Here is a 12,813-nt window from a genome sequence, read left to right as displayed (position 1 = left end):
AAATGACCTGTGATCTGGGGAGTGGTGGGGAAGGTCTGGTCAGATCAGTGCAATCAAGCCAGCACCCTACGGTCTGGATGTGGTTCTTTAACTGGGACCATCCTCTCCCCACCTTTTATCTTGCTCTGGCTTCAGAACAGGATGGGAGAGGACAGGGAATGTTCTCTAGGGCAACGAGTGACACCCAGGAGCCAAACCCTTGTTATTGTACCAACACTTGCCACCCAGTCCTCCCCAACACTGTGGCCCTCTCAAATACTCCGTGGTTAATACTTTCATATACCTGTCCACGAAAGATAAAGCTCTTGCCTCATCGCAGCAGTGCAGGGTGCTGTGTTTGTCTCTTGCAACGCAGTGGTGTAATTTTGAGCGCTCGTTCCACCAGGACGTCATCTGTTTCTAAAGGCTGGGAAATCATCTCCTGAGCCAGTGCATCTCGGCATCACGACCACAGATGCAGAAGGGAAGGCTGATGGCACCGCTTCCCGGTGACACGGCTGAGCCCAGCCGAGCGAGACAGGCTCTCAGGTTGCTGCTGGTCTGCAAGAAGCTGTGGATTTTTTTTTCCTTCAAGTTTTCCAAGTCTGATCTTTCCCAGGAGGAATCCCTGTTTCACTGTGTCATCCAGTGGTGTGAAGGAGCCTGATCTTGTGGCAGTAGCACCAGATGGTGACTAGTAAGATTCGTGTGCATGTGCCAGCTCTGTTCTCACCTCTGTGTCTTAGATTGGGATGGTGACTTGTCTCTTCACCTCTGCCTCCAGCTCAGTAAGACGGGGCATTTACTGCAGCCTCTTTATCTGCCACCCAAATAAAGGATGCTTGGTGTCTCCAGCCCACGTGCTTTTGTTCAGAGCAGGTATGGTGGAAAGTCAATTAACAGGGCAGGCTGAAGGCAGGCATTGCCCACAAAGCAGTTGTGATGCCTGTCTCACCTCATGCTTAGTCTTTGTGCCAGACTCCCCCTGAGCCCAGCTGCCTGGGCAGGACAGGAGCTGTTTCTCTGGGTGTCTATCAGTCCCCACCAGCGGTGGAGGGAAGCCTGAGTGAACCATTCCCTCCAGCTGCTCTGACTTTCCTGGTGCTCATGCTGCCGCGACCAGCGAGGAAGGGCCCACTGGTTCCCTGGGCCTCTTGTCACTTGCAGCGACAGACTCCCTGTAGGCTCTATAGCCCATGGATGGATGTTCCTTCCTCCTCTTGTCCTTCTGGCAGCCATTTAATAAGCAAACCCTCCAGTGATGCTCTTCCTGGCAGGCCCACAACGCGGTTATTCGGATTCTGCCTTTTCTTTTTAACCAGGTTCATTTTCTTCCTCCTCCAGGCAATTGGTACTGCCTATGGGAGGGCTCTCGCATCCTCCTGCTGCCTTCGATGTCTGAGTGCCACTTCCCCTGCTCACCCAGACAACTGGCAGTCTATTTGTTTTCAGTCTCCCTGGAACGGGTCTGACCTTTTATTTCGTAGCTTTATTCTGCCCTGCCAGCAGCCCTGGAGCTCCCTTGCCAAAGCAAAGAGAGGGGAAGGGTTGAGCTCCACGCGCCGAGATGCTACTGGCACTGGTGTGAGACGGGAAGCGGGCTCGGATTTGGCCACGTGGCCCAGATGGTTTTGTTTTGATTTCTTTATTTGTTTGCTACTTTTCCTGATGCCTGCTGCTTCGCTCTGGAGGATCTCAGCTTTTGTTATAAACAAATCAAAATGAAAACGAAAAAAAAAAGGGAAAAAGGTGGTGTTGGAGGAAGCAGTGACATTTGGAAGTGTGCGCAAAGCAATGTGGTGATGTTTTCCTCAGCCTGTTGAAAGCTTGAAACAACAGCTCGGAGGCAGACTGAGGCTCTCCCTCCTGGCTGTCAGTCCCCTTCCTGGGCTCGCTCCCTCTGCACTTTCCCTCTGCAACCGCTCCGTGAATGCTACATGGCGTTCTAATAATAACCAAAGTCTGAGGATTTCGCATGGCTCTGGGATTTGGGCTACAGAGCTGGGCTGTGGTGGGTTTAAACGTTTGGAAGAGCAGCCAGACTGGAGGATCCTCTGCAAATCCTGCACACTCCTAGGCTGAGCATCCAGACAACTTGCACCGAGGTGGTGCCTCAGTTTTGCATCTCAGTTAGGTGGAGTTGGGGAAAGCATCATCTGTTTAAACCTTGCACAGAAACGCGGTTTAACAGCTCCCTGCCTGCAGTCCAGTCTCTTTAATGAACATGAGCGTAGATCGGTGAGGCGCAGGCTGAAGAATTCAGATCCCAATCCAAAAGACGAACGTGCCAGCATTTGGGTGTGTAGGTCTGGAGCTGGAGTCTGACTCACTTGCAAATAGGGACCCTTTGCAAAACATGGATCAAGGTTCAAATTCCTGTCCCTCCTCCAAAATTAAATAAAGATTGAAGAAATTCTGAGAAGTCAGTGTTTTGGTTCTGGGCCATCTAAGAGGGGTGAAGTATGTGCTTAAGTGCTTTGTTGAATAGGAAGAGACTTGAGCATGTGCTTAATGTTATTAAGTGCTTAGCTGTTTTTGTTGAATCAGGGCCCCTGGCTTTTAAAGTCAATACGAACCCCTTAGGCTGCATCTGAAAGGATTTGGGAAAGAAGTGGCATCCAGATACTGCTGGATGTTTGATGGCTGAGCTCCGCATTCCTGCTTTGAAGGCTTGTTCCTCTAAATCTGCTCTCATTGCTATTCCACATCATCTAAATGACTTGTCCCTGGCCACCAGGTGATTATGCAAGAGAGGACGGGGAGTTATGGATATTTAACGTATGCCCCGGCACAACTCCTGGAGAAGTTCATCTGCCCTGCAGTTTCCACTGGTTATCTCAAGGGAGCACGGTAATACCGGGGTGTCAACGTACAATGCTGTTTTGCTGGCCCAACTGAAGAGGCACACCGCAGGTCTTCAGGTGTCCTCTTCTGGTGGCTCCTCTGCTGCTCCTCGTAACCAGCTCCTCCTTGCTGTGAGAGCTCCTGGTCAGTTTGGTTAAAGGGAGTGGGTACCCGCGGGTGACGTGGGTTGGGGGGTGATCACAGGAACACAGCGGGCTGGTCCGTCACCGACAGCAGGGAACAGAGAGTAGCTGCAGGCAGGGAACATTCCAGCCGGCGTAGATGCTGCTGGAAAGCGGGTGTCTGCAACAGCCTGCAGCAGAAGGATGGGTATGAACCTCATCCCCTGAAACAGCATTTTGGTGGCACAAGAGCTGGAACTGGCAAGTGGTGTTTGAGAGAAATGAGACTCCAGAAAGAAGTGGGGAATATAGCAACTTTTCCTGCTGTACAGGTAAAAGAGTGTCTGAGACCAGGATGGAAATAGATGGAAAACTTATGCACAGATGAAAGGCTTGAAATGAAATACATTATGCATGAGACTAACAGTTGGAATCTGAGAAGCACTTGGAGGTAATCATCTGAAAAGCGGGAACAGTTCTGGGCAACATTTTCAGCCTATTGCAGAGGCACCAGAATAGTTACTAGAAACCAGGTTTCCTTTTCAAGTTAAAATCGCAGGACTGGGGTGGCCTCCTCCAGACAAACCAGATGCAGCCCCCCCCTCCCATGTCCTCTCCCGGGTCTGGAGGGAGAGGCAGGCTGGCTGCCGGGACGGTCCCAGGACAGGGCTGGCAGTGCTGTCCCACGACTATGGCAGCGCCGTGTGAGGGAGAGGCTTTGATTTGCAATGCCAACATGTTTTGAAATGGAATAACTTCCCCAGTGCTGTTGCAGGCTATTCTCCTAAAAAAAAATGTTCCTGTCCACACGTCTGAGGCTAACAGAGCAAACGGTAATGCAAAGAGGCAGCATGCCCTGAATCAACAGCTCAGCTGTGAGATTCAGATTAAAGTTTTGGGCCAATAATTTCTGGAAATTGAAATGCCATCCTTTACTCTTGCAGATTTGCAGATGCTTGGTTTGATAGAAAATGTGCTCTTCCAGGACAAAGCCTTCATTAAAGAAGATTAAAAAGTGATATTTCCTCTTAAGACAACATTGATAAGAGGCTGAATACTCAAAAAATGATGGGACAATGAAAACAACAGAGATTCAAGTACCATTGCAGGTCACTTTGCACCTGAATTCAGAGCCAGCCGGCAGTTTCTCAGCTGAGGGTTTAAGTTAAGGCTCAGAGACAGACAGTAAGTCCCTCCGGAGCCCTGTCTGTTCCCATTCAGATCCTGCTGTTTACGTGTCGTGGGCTCCATGACTGCGCACCCGACCTTCCGAGTTTTATGGGACTCACTGATGCAAAGCCCGGAGCCAGCGACACCTCCCTTCCTCCAGGCGCGTGCCTGAGGCAGCAGCAAGAGGTCTGTGCTTGTTCTCCCTAGCACAGTGGAAAGGGAATTCTTTCAGGCAAAGAGATTTATGTTGGTGGGGGTTTTCTTAGCGGTTCCTTGACCTGTTGTTGTTATACACTAAATGAGGCTCACTCCCGTTAACCCGCTGAGTATGGAAAACCAGCAGGGAGACAATGCGTGGAGATAAAGCTGAAAGTTTTAGGTTAAGTTCTCGAATGCAAAAAAAGTTCTTAGATGCAAAGAACAGGAAGGTGAGATAGCAAGAGCGAAGTGATGCACTGAGGACCGCCTAGCAGACCGATACTACCACGAGGTCTTCTGCACCTTCTTCCTTTACATGTGACATCTCCTGGTTTGAAGGAAAGCCAGGCAGAGCATGGTGCACCTAATCTCTTCTGCCTCTGCCGCCGAAGTCTTGAGACCTTGGTTGAGTTATTTAGTCCCCCTCAGCTTGCCCACATCCAAAAGAATGTTAAAAGCCAGTTCATAAAACGTGCTGTTTGGTGCAAGCAAGACACATACAGGTTGCCTCTCATTCATGTTCAAGTGCCATTCTTCACTGGCAGCGGAGCTGATGTAAAGGGGCCTTTGTCCAAGTGAGCATCAGCTGGGACTGAATGAACTCCTTTACAGGCTGAAGGGTTACAGTTTTCTGAGGGGAAAAAAAAAAAAAGCAAAAGTCCCTACTGTTGCTGTCAGGTTTGTATGAACTAAAACATATTGTGGGCGCAGTTTGATCTTGCTCAGCTTCCCACGGCGTGCAGGCAGGCTTGAGTGGAAAGCCTTCCCGTGAGCAGTTCTGCCCACCTCCAGGCTCCCATCGCGCGGCCTGCTTCAGCCGAGGGGTCCCGAGGCTGTCCGAAGAGCACCACGGCAGCCAGCTCTGCCTTGATTACAGGCAGTTTGAATGCAAATTGTACTGTGAGTTATGTCCTTTTCTTCTGGGAAGGGCTTACTACGTCGAGCATGAACCTCTCTGGTCCTGGGTTGCACGCTGAGCTGTGGCTGTTACCGATGTGTGGGGAGGCAGGCGCAGCAGTTCAGCTAGCAGGGAAAGCATGAAATGTATAAACCTGCTCGGGACAAAGCAGTGGGCCATGCTGCTGTCACTATTGCTATACCTTCATCACTGACCATACATTGACTGGCTGGGTTAGCCCCATATGTGGGGAGCGTCCACACAGGCAGAAATATTCCTATACCACTGCACAACAAGAGAGCAGTTGCTATATAATTCAGTAGCAATGTTGCCATGGTTTTGCAGTGTCCCCAAAGCAGAGCTGGCCCCAGCATTGCCTCTCTTACCCTGCCACGCTTTGCCTCCCTCCTCCCTAGCCCTGTGTGGTTGTCTCTCCGCTGCAGTGTGGGGAAAAAGGAGGGCTGGAGGCAAGACCCGCTCTCTGCCCTTCCTCCTCTCGGCAGAGAGCTGGAGCAGAGCAGGGCTGCTGGGCATGTGGGGCTGAGAGGGGAACACAGAGGGGTTTTGCTGGGGAAGCAGAGGCTCTTAGTAATGTGAAGGAGCAATGGAGAGCTCAGCAGGACGAGCGGTCCTCTGTGCAGCTGCCATGGGTAGGTCTCTGAAGCCTAGATCAGGGGCGTTGGTGGTGGCAAGAGGGAGGGATCTCTGTGTGGCCAAGCACAGGTTCAGTGGGACTCCCTTTCCTGGTAAGAAAGGATGTGTGGTTCTCTAGGGCAGATCCAACGCTGAAGGCAGACGGAGAGGAGAAGGGAAGGCAGCCAGTGGTAGGGCTGGGTCTGGCCTCTGCATGGACTTGCTGTACTGGACTGGCTGCCATTGGAGCCTACGTTAATGTGGGACATGAAAAGCGTGAGCTCGTGCTCAGTACATTGCTGTCCCTTGAAGAGTCCTTATCGATCCTGACATCCATATCTAACCTTTTGTCAAAGACATCTTACAGTAGAGAAGCTTTCTCCTCCTCAGGCTGTTCCAGTTCCTTCTGTTGGGAATTTTTCCCATGCTGTCTAAATCTCAAACTGTAATTTAAGGCCATCATTTCTGTTCTTCGACTCCCAGTGGCTCATTATTCACAGTTTAATAGACATTCTTCTGCAAAGCCCATGCTGGTGAGGGCTGTTACCAGCCTGATGTGCTGAGATGAACACTGGCAGCACGGGTGCAAGATGGCATTAAACTAAGCAGAAGTCCATGTCACCAAAAGTTAGGCATTTGCAAATGCAAATACGAAACCCAGGCCAGGAGAAAAAAAGAGTTAAGAACATCACACATGATGTTGTAAGGATGGACCAAAAGTAACTGCAGCAGAACTCAACCGACATCATCTGCTTGGTGATGAGGGAGAAAGAAAAAAAAAAAGTGAGAAGGTATCACTTGGAGTAGTCCAGCTCTGACTTCATTTGAACAGTGTCTGTGAGCCTGGGGAGGGAATTCTGTCCCTACCCGTTCGCATCAGGAGATGGTGTGTTAAGTGATTTCCTAAAATGCTGGTAAAGCTTCTTCACAGTGGCCAGTGAGGGGGGCAGCTACAAGCTCTGCTTCTTGTCAGCTGTGAACATTATGAGTGACACCGGTTTGTTTAACTCCATGTTCCCCCTCCCCATGTTGTCCTTATCAGACTCTCTCTTATCTTTAAAACAGAGGTAAATATGGAGCTGATCTTACCTGGCTTTCCAAGCTTTCCATCCAATTGTCTCGCACATCTTCCCTAATCTAGGGATGAGAAGCGAGTTTTGCATCTTCTTTGCCAGCTGGACACCTGACACAGTCAGGAGACATTGCTGGACCAGCACTGTGGTACCTCGCTGGGCTTGGGGCTCACCAGCTTGCTGGAGGTCCTGCACTGCTCCGGCTCCTTTTCTAAGCAGAAGTGGATCTCTCACGGCCTTGGGGAGCACCACCCCATCTGAGACAGCAATGGGTGATTCAAAGGCAGCCTTCTGCCGGACTCAACAGACGGGCTGCTGCCTGCAGAAAGGAAAGGAATGTCTTTGCATGGCTCATAGTCTGACAGGAATGTCTGGAGAAGCCCTAACGTCGCTTCCCCATGAGCAGCTGTCTTCTGCATCCTCTTCCATGGCCTCCTGGGACTTCTTGTTTTGCGAACAGCCCATCCTTCCTTCCACGTTCCCTCTGGATGGAACTTTTTGCTGGAGGGTTTCCCGCTCTCGTCTCTTCATTCCTGCACAGCTCTGCCTTCTCAGTCGTGCCGGTGCAACTGCTCGTGCTTAAAGTGGATCGCTGAAATATCTGGGTTAACGAAAAGGAAAGAAGAGGTTATTTGTTTAAACTCGGGACAGGGTTTTCCAGCCATGGTCCCTGCACGGCTGGTGGGACAATGAACTGCAGCAGAGAAATAGCCAAATGTCGGAAATGCCCAAACTAACAGTCAGGAGCAGCGAAGGGCCAGCATCACTGTCCTCCCCGATTCCAAGACACGTTCCCCTCTTGTACAACACTGCAGTGACCCTGCGGGAAATGTCTGTCCCTTCATCTGACACGTGGGCAGTGGCACTGGGGGTAAGGGAAAGAGGGGCTGTGTCTTTTGATGGGAGACCACAGTCAGATCATATCACAGCAAGGAGAAACTGGACCCTTGAGGGATCTAATCAAGTTGTCAGTGGTTCCTAAGGTGGCAGTCACTAGCGGTTTTTGCCATAACAGTACAAACATGGTAGTGTTTTGACAGGCTGGGGTAGTGCTTGTCATCTGAATATCGTGAGGTTGTGTTAAAGATCCTATTCCATATGTAAGGAATTTGGCCTCTGTGTCTTATTGATGGCACGGAAATGTTTCAATGCTGTACAAACACAAGGGAATAAATGCAGGCTGCGGAAGCCTGAGAAGAGTGAAATGCATCATAGGTGTTCTGCAGTTACCTATCACCCAGAGAAATTGGTTTGGTTTGACAAAAAATGGAAACACTGCCAGGATATTTTGCTTCAGTTTAGATTACTTGCTAGAATTGTTTGTGGTTAGTCATGAGCGCAAGGTTCACTTGTAATAATAACGTAACCATGGTAATATGGTAACACAAACTGATGTCAGTCTGATTTGCTGATAAGATTTATACCCTATTATATTATCCAACGCAATTAAGAAATGGTTAGAAAATTAACATTAGAATAGATTAAAATAAAGCATCAGAGGCGCAGTGACAGCTGTGGGTCTTAGGCATGGTCCCCAAGCGGATGTTTCCGGACAGCGTATCGCCCTGCCTCCGATGGGCTGTGCCACAGTAAGCGAGGAAAGCAACTGCTTTCATTTTACAAACAAGGGAATTGCGACGTTCCTCTTAATTTCTGCAATTTCCTCCACTCATTTTAGTGTGACTGGTCAGAAATGAACCCAGGGAAAACAATGAGTGTTAATTGGCCTCATTTAATCGAAACTGAACTTAATGATCAGCAAGGGTGGAAGAGGGAATGACAAATGTACGCATTGGGATGCAGGGGATTGCTCCCAGTGGGAAGGAAATGAATGATGAGATGGGGGTCAGAAACTCTTGCCCCTTGCCTGTGTGCTTTGGCTTCTCTGCTCATCACGCCCACCGCTACTTTCTCAGGGCTCCTTTCGTACTACCAGTGGCAGCCACCTGCTCCTTCTTGGCTTGTAAGCTCCGTGGGGCAGAGCCCATCTCTTTATTCCCTACATGTGAAATGCGAAGGGAACGCAGCATTTCTACCACCTAATAATACAGTCATGAGAGATGAGCCAGGGTGATCATAAAAGATGAGCCATTTCATAACCGCCTCTGTACCAGACAGAATTACATCTCTCACAACATCCTAGCAACAGAGCTCCTCAATCATCGTCTCTTCTCCTTCCCTGCAGATAACTCACTGCCTCCCTCCTTGCCGTTCCCGTGTTGGAGTTTAGGATGGGCAATCTGTGATTACTTGGTTTTGGAGAACTCCAGCTGATCACCCCAGTGAAGGGTGATAGGAGGGTGAGAGCAAGGCCTTCAGCTGTTGCCACCGTCCAGGAGAGGAACGGAAGACTGTTTCAGACTCAGATTTTTTTTTTTCAATGTGAGAGTCCTATTACGTGGCCCTTGCTAAGAGTTTTGAGATGTTCGCTCTGCTGAGATAAAGGCCGCCAAATGCTGTCCAGTCAGAGCTAATCTGGGGACTGGAGCCTCCCTCTTATCTCAGACCAGTTTTTCACTGGGATGATCGACTGCAGTCTAACTCAGAGGGGAGAAACCAGTCTGTCTTCTCGTTCCTTCTGTGCTTAAAATATCTGTTTCACTCGAGGACAATACCTAGCAAAGGCACCCTTTTCTCCATCTTCTCACCTTATTGTCCTCGTCTGGTTCCGTCTTTCATCTATATTGTACCACCTATGGCCAGACTTATTGTCTTGCTGCTTATGGACCCTTTATTTTGTTGTTTTCTGAACAGTGTCTTCCTGAGTTAATTAAAGTGACTGTATTTCATCACAGAATCACAGAATGGCAGGGTTGGAAGGGACCTCTGTGGGTCATCTAGTCCAACCCTCCTGCAGAAGCAGGGTCACCTACAGCAGGTCGCAGAGGACCTTGTCCAGGCGGGTCTTGAATATCTCCAGAGAAGGAGACTCCACATCCTCCCTGGGCAGCCTGTTCCAGGGTTCTGTCACCCTCAGAGGGAAGAAATTCTTCCTCGTGTTCAGACAGAACTGCCTCTGCTTCAGTTTGTGCCCATTGCCCCTTGTCCTGTCACTGGGCACTACCGAAAGGAGTTTGGCCCCATCCCCCTGACACCCACCCTTCAGATATTTGTAAGCATTTATAAGGTCCCCTCTCAGCCTTCACTTCTCCAGGCTGTACAAACCCAGCTCCCTCAGCCTCCCCTCATAGGAGAGATGCTCCAGTCCCCACACCATCCTTGCAGCCCTCCGTTGGACTCTCTCCAGTAGCTCTTCATCTCTCTTGAACTTGGGAGCCCAGAACTGGACACAGTACTCCAGATGAGGCCTCACCAGGGCAAGTGTAGAGGGGAAGGAGAACCTCCCTTGACCTACTGGCCACACTCTTCTTGATGCACCCCAGGATCCCAATGGCCTTCTTCGCAGCCAGGGCACATTGCTGGCTCATGGTCAACCTGTTGTCCACCAGGACACCCAGGTCCCTCTCTGCAGAGCTGCTCTCCAGCAGGTCAGCCCCAGCCTGTACTGGTGCCTGGGGTTGTTCCTCCCCAGGTGCAGGACCCTGCATTTGCCCTTGTTGAACCTCATCAGGTTCCTCTCTGCCCAACTTTCCAGCCTGTCCAGGTCTCGCTGAATGGCAGCACAGTCTTCTGGTGTATCTACCACACCTCCCAATTTGGTGTCACCAGCAAACTTGCTGAGGGTACATTCTAACTCTTCATCCAGGTCGTTGATGAAGAAGTTAAACAAGGCTGGGCCCAGTACTGACCCCTGAGGGACACCACTTGTTACCAGCCTCCAACTAGACTCAGCGCCGCTGACGACAACCCTCTGAGTTCCGCCATTCAGGCAGTTCTCAATCCACCTCAATTTTATGCTCATTCTCTTTGGTCTTTCTTCTGCCTTCAAACCCTGCCTTTCCGGGCTCTTCCTCCCCTTGTCTCCATGACCTACCCTCTGCTGAGCTGCATCCTACTTCTTGAATAGTCTTCTGTGGACCTTCCCTCACTCTTAATGTCTTCAATTACGTCTTGTTTTCCTTCTATTATTCACATAATTTGACATTTCTTGCTGGCTGCTCATTCTCACATCTCTTTCTCCCACGCTGCCCAGCCTCCTAATTTCAAGTGGTTCTCTGGCACCTTATTATTCCTTCCTCTATGGGGTAAAACCTGAGCTCCTCTTCCTCAGATTCCCCTTCCCCCTTCCTCTTTGCTGATCCGAGCCGCACAGTGAGTCTGGTTCAGTCGAAGCCGCATTCTCCTCTCCGCGTGGTGTAGGCAGTTGACTGTTTTGGCAGTTCTTGTGTTTCTTTTCCTTCCTGGAACCGATGCACTGTGAAGGAAGAACGCAGAAATGTCAGCAGGGAGTACAGGAGACGAGCAGCATCTTATACTCTGCAGAGTGGAAGAGGTGACTTGGGAGGGAGGAATCGGACTGAAATCTACCAGATGATAAGTGGCAAAATAAATAAATTTTAACATTAAGGCAGATTTTCTTTAGAGCTGTAATTGATTTTTGAAGCAACATCTACATTGCACAGTGCTCAACAGCACAGAAATAGTTGAAATAGCTTTGCATAAATATTGCACGAAGCTTTGTGTACAAATGCGTACAAGGCACAGAGCTACATGGAAAACCTGGCTAAAAAAGGGTGAAGGAAGACGCGGGAGCTCTCTGCTTCCGTAGCTGGAGAGCTTCTGGTACCCGCTTGGGAAAGGAACCCTGCATTGCCACACAGCTTTCAGCACAAACACGCTTGGAGGGCGCTGCGTGCCAAGCTCCACGCAGGAGAGAAAGCCATGGAGCAGCTTTTCAGGTCAGCAGTGGTGGCCTATAGGTTGTGGGACCAAACCTACGTCTGAACCTTTTACGGGCCCAGACACGTTAAATGAGTAGAGAGACAGCGGTCCAGTTCGGGACTGGGGCTTGATTTCCAGTTGTGCTGAGCAACCTCAGTCAATCCTTTGCCCCTGGGGCATCCCTCAACCTTTCAGTGTTTGTCGGTTCTCTCTGTCACTGCAAGTTCATGGTCTCGAATCTGGCAGGAGGGACATTGCTCCCCAAAGAGGTGGCCCTGCCTTCTCTGGCTGTTTATTCCTCCGTCGCCTTGCTCCCCCACTTTTGCTGGCACGTAGCCGGCGTCAGCACCTACAACAGGCATGGATCTACCCGGTGGTCTGGCTGTGCCGAGGACCTGCCATCCACACCGCAGCTGTCCCAAGGGTGTGTGGGCTGGTTGTGTTCTCATCCCGCAGACCGAACATCCATTAACGAACACCCATTAGCGGCTGGAGTGCTTTAGATGTGCTCCCTTACCTGCGTTTGTTTTACCCCAAATCAACTCGGTTTGCTTGTTCTCAAACCACCCCGTGATGTGAATCCAAGCACGGTAAGCTGGAACGGTCTAGAGAGGTGGTTCAAAAAGGCACCCAGACTTAAACGTTAGCATAGCTGCACTGTGCTGACACGACCATGGGATGAACCAGCTCCGGGAAGAGATCAAAAGCAAAAAGAAATGGAGCTGGCTTCAGCTTCAACCATCGCTGAGCTGATGTGTGTGGCCTCACCTATATTTGGGCCAGCATTTTAGAGGTACCAAGGGCTGGTTATAAGGAGGAAAGCGGATCTCCTTTTTAGAAAGCACTTTATTTCACAGTCTTCTTAAACCGAAGTAACTGTCAGCTGCAGGCTCTTGGAGCTGGGACCAACACCTACAACAGATAAAGCAGGTGTACGGCACACCACAACGTACTGTCTGCCGCAAACAGCACGGCAGTGGGGAGATGGGTTTCATCCGAGACCTTTCAGTGCCACAAACACTCGTTAAGCTTCTGAGGAACAGAGGGAGAACAGGAAAGAGCGTTTCATTATGCTCATCCTGTCCATCAGAGCCACTGTATGGCATGCTCACAT

The sequence above is a fragment of the Opisthocomus hoazin genome, chromosome 7, assembly GCF_030867145.1.
Source record: "Opisthocomus hoazin isolate bOpiHoa1 chromosome 7, bOpiHoa1.hap1, whole genome shotgun sequence".
In the NCBI taxonomy this organism is placed as follows: Eukaryota; Metazoa; Chordata; class Aves; order Opisthocomiformes; family Opisthocomidae; genus Opisthocomus; species Opisthocomus hoazin.
This window is presented reverse-complemented; position numbering follows the sequence as displayed.